Genomic DNA, 4,527 nt, shown 5'->3' with positions numbered 1-4,527 from the left:
TGGAGGGCTCGGCCAGGTCACCCGGCCTTGTTCTGACTCAGGCCAAGACTTGCCCTTCTGACCAGTTCCCTGCTGCTGGGTGTCCAGGGGCCACACAGAAGAGCCACTGTTCTATAGTGTGCTCACCACCTGGCACGGTCCTGAGACAGGGAGCTCACACTGTTCACATGCCAAGAGGATCGCAGGGAGGCGAGGCTCGGAGCTGCCAAGCGACCCACCCCCTGTTCTGCCTGGCTCATGCTTCCTTCTTGCAGCTCCTATTCCTCTAGCGACGTGTGGGTGAGTGTGGGGCTTGAGAAGCTCACAGAGGGACTGGTGGTGTCCTTGTCGCCATGCCCCCCAGGGCAGCAGGAGTTCCTAACCCCCCGGAGGCAGCTGCTTCACAGAAACCAGCAGATGGCCCCGCCTCCATGAATGAAGGTTGCGCTCCGTGTCTGCTGAAGGGATGGGCCTCAGCAATCCTTGAAATACATGGATGAGTCCATCTGCCCTCTTACTCATTAAATTTACATCTCCCATAGCAATTGCACTTGATGACCCTAGTTCTGCAGTTTACAAGTCCTGGGAGAAATGAGGTTACGGAGGCTCTGGTTAAAGTCACCACAGCACAGGCATGCATGTCATCTGGGCATCGAGTGTAGCTGGGACAAGGCTGAGCTGGCAGCCCCATCCTCAGCCCGGCCAACACCCCCTGGAGCACCCTGAGTGTTCAAGGACATACACAGCGATGATCACAGAGGCCTGCCCGAGGGGCCTCGGCCACTGTGAGTGCAGGGCCTCAAGGGCAAACCAAACTGCAAGAAGGATGTGCCAACTCAAGCCACCAGCAGGCAGCAGTCCTCGGCCCTTCGTAGTGGTTGTCAGACAAACCTAATAAGTCCGTTGCTCAGAATACACAGGCTGCTTGGCAAAGGGCAGTGCTGAGCAGAAACCGAAGGCCAGGTGGGACTGGCCCTGGCGCAGGACGGTGGGGAGGAGAGCACGAGGCGTCCCTACCTGAGGGCACAGCCAAGCAGGGGCTCTGCAGGGGGGAGGACAGAGCCGCCCCAGGGCAATAGGAGAAGTGACGGAAACATCCGACTGCGCTGACCACAGCAGTAAGGAGCGCTTCCCTGCACCCGGCTCTGTGCCCCTGAGGGAGGCCGGGCCTCTGGGGACCTCTGTGCCCCCCTGGACACAGTGTGCCACCAAAACAACTCCCGAGCACAGCCCTGGCCCACCGCGGTGAGAGGTGCTGCTGCTGCACCGTCTGGAAGGCTGATGTCCAGGCACTGATGTAGCTCATCAAATGGGAAAATCAGTCTAGCTCAGCTGGCCACGCACATTAACATAAGTTTGTTTATCAAGTTACTAAAGACGAGGAAGTACTCCTGGTGGGGTGGTGAGACAGGTGCTCTCGGGCTATGCAAAGGAGTCTATTATTAAAAGAGCGTTTCTGGGCAGTAACTGCAATGTTTACCAGTAAACTTTCATGCACATATTCCACCTCTGATGAACTTTCAAGAAAATAATATAAAATATAGACTATAACCATGTGCTGCACAACATTATCTTAATAGATAATCTAATTGCCCTATAGTTGGTGATGTTAAATACATTAGGATATAACCAAACGGTTGGATATTGTTAAGTCATTAAAAATGTAGTATATATATGAAAAATGTTTCATGGCAAGGGAAGATGCTTATACAATCCTTTAGTGCAGCGGTTCTCAACCTGTGAGTCACGACCCCTTTGGGGGTCGAATGATCCTTTCACAGGGGTTACCTAAGACCATCGGAAAACACATATATAATTACATATTGTTTTTGTGATTAATCACTATGCTTTAATTATGTTCAATTTGTAACAATGAAATTGGGGGTCACCACAACATGAGGAACTGTGTTAAAGGGTCGCGGCATTAGGAAGGTTGAGAACCACTGCTTTAGTGTTAGCTCCTTCTGGTGACCGGATCTAGGCCCCTCTGAGGAGTCATCCCAACGTGACTCTCATTCCTTGCTGCCAGCGACGTCACCCGTGCCTAAGCCAGTCAAGGCATTGCCTTGCCCGGCCACAGGCATTGGCTGGGTGTGGGCCGATGACCCAATGAGGAACAAGGAGACACCTGAGACTAACTGAGACTTCCTGGAAAAGAGGCTTTTGCTCCTCCCCCACTGGGTAGACCTGCTGAGCCTTCTTTCCAAGGCACCCAGGAGCACAAAGACCACACAGTGAAAGTCCCGCGAGTGGAGAGAACACCCCTGGAGCTCCGCCTGTGCGGGCCAGGCTCTGCTAAAGCCACGCCTTCGCTGGACTTGTCAGCTGTCATTACTTAGCCCCACTGTTTTCTTAAGCCTGTTAGCACTCTCCTTTTCTGCAACCTGCAACAAAAGGAACTATATGGCACACCTCAAATTTTAAATTGTGTCCAAGTACACACAACACAAAACTCACCATTTAAGTGTGCAGTTCAGTAGCATTTAGTACATGCTCGTTGCTATGTAACCATCACCACCATTCGTCTCTAGAACTAGAATTCTGTACCCGTTAATCAATAACGTCCCATTCCTCCTTCCCCTAAGCCCCTGGCAACCACGATTATATGCATTGGACTATTCTAGAACCTCACATAAGCTCACTATTTGTCCTTTTGTGACTGGCTTACTTCATTCGGCATGTCTTGAAGGTCCATCATGCTGTGGCATGTGTCAGAATCCCTTTGTTATGCTGAATTATGTTCCATTTCATGTGTGTGCATAGTGCACAGAGGAGGACATCACAGAGACCTGGGCAGGCGCCTGGGCCAGTCAGGCATCCCAGCAGCTGTGCGATGTGGCCTATCGCCAACAGCAAAGCCAGGTGTCACGGAGAAGCAACAGCAGGCGGCACTGCTGGAAGCCCTTCCCCGCCCCCACCCCGCCTTCCAGCTTTAAGAAGCTGGGCTAACACCACTCACCTCCGCCCCTTTGGACTAAGTGAACCTACATGCACTTGGACAATTTAGGAAGGAGATGCCCTGAGGGAACAAACTAGACTTCCGGGTAGCAGGGACCAGAACGCTGCACACTCTCATGGACATATGGATACTCTGGGTTTGGGGGCAGATAATCCCAGAAATTCGCAGGCACGCTGCCCCGCACAGTGCTGGGCACCGGCACACCACAGTTCACGGGACCAGAGACTCTGAGCCCTGCTCCTGGAGCCTCCACCGGTGGGTGTGGTGACTCCACGTGCAAGCAAGTCCCCCATCCTCTGCCTGAGGCCCCCACTCCTCACACTATCAGCAAACCTGCAGTTTCTATTAACTCCTTTCATGGAAACCTCGGCCTGAATGGGTACGTGTTTTTATTCGCTTCACTGCAGGAATATCAATGCACTTGACTGCAGGTTGTGCCCCAACCCCATTGGAGATGTCACAGTATGCATGCCCTACCACATCCCCAACCGGAGCTCTGCATGGGAGAACACTCCTGGCCCAAGGGTTTCAGACAGGAGACTGGAGCTGTATGTTTCTCGAAACGTTAGCAGTGGGCATGACTGCACGATGAGGTTGTAGTTTACTTCCTTCTTCATAGTGTGTTGCATTTCCCACCTTATCTGCACTGTGTACTGCTGTTACAATCAGGAAAGAAAACCTGTAGGTATTTCAAAAGCATCAGGCCCCTTGAGCTTCCCTGGGTGCATTCGGACCACCCCACGCAGCCCTGCGCTCCTCCTGCAGCGCGAGAGATTTCTGGGCTGCTGCAGGGACAGAAGCACTGTGGGGTGGGGTGGGGTGAGGGGAGGGTTCTGGGGGGGGGGTCCTGCCGGCTCCTCCGGCCCACCGCACTCCCCGGCCTCCTGCCCCTCCCTCAGTGCAGGAGTTAGCTCTTGCCTTGAGCTAGCCCAGGCCCAGGAGGCTTCCTGCCCCTTTTCCAAGCAGCCATCCTGAGTGACACCCTTTCCCTCCACCCTCCCCTGGCAGGGCCCCAAGGGATAGGGACAGCAGTCCTGCCCAGGCCTGGCTAGCAGGCTCCTGGTGTTACCCTGTACTGGACCTCTGACCTCAACCTGCCACAGCCCCTCCTCCACCTCCGGAGGCTGCTCAGCGCCCACCACCCTCCCAGGAGCACCCTGCTGCTGTGCAAACACCGCACCAGTGCTCCTCAGGGTAGATCCCTGAGGGTTTTTAATGAGGCTCATTCTTTGTGTTGCTCAAACCCACACCTGATGGAAATGGAGAGTTTAAGTGTGGGCATGATGCTCTTAAAATAGCACAGGCCCTGGGGCCTGGCAGGAGGCTGTGGGCTGTGGCTGCCGAGCTTCCTCAGGCAGGGCCCTCCCTGCCATGCACCAGCTCAGAGCTCCACTCTCCCGCGTGTCTCCCAGGCCGCAGGGTTCGGTTCCCCTGGATGAGGAATGTGGTCCAGGCGCCACCCTCTGACATGTGCAAAGACCCACACACAAGGCCAATGACAGAGCTTTTGGGGGTCCCTGGTGGCCAGCCTTGGGGAGCAGGCTGGGAGGCACAGGGCTTCCTCCTCAGCTCCCAGCAAAGTCAGACCT

This window comes from Myotis lucifugus, unplaced genomic scaffold (assembly GCF_000147115.1).
Source record: "Myotis lucifugus unplaced genomic scaffold, Myoluc2.0 scaffold_643, whole genome shotgun sequence".
NCBI classification, from domain to species: domain Eukaryota; kingdom Metazoa; phylum Chordata; class Mammalia; order Chiroptera; family Vespertilionidae; genus Myotis; species Myotis lucifugus.
This window is presented reverse-complemented; position numbering follows the sequence as displayed.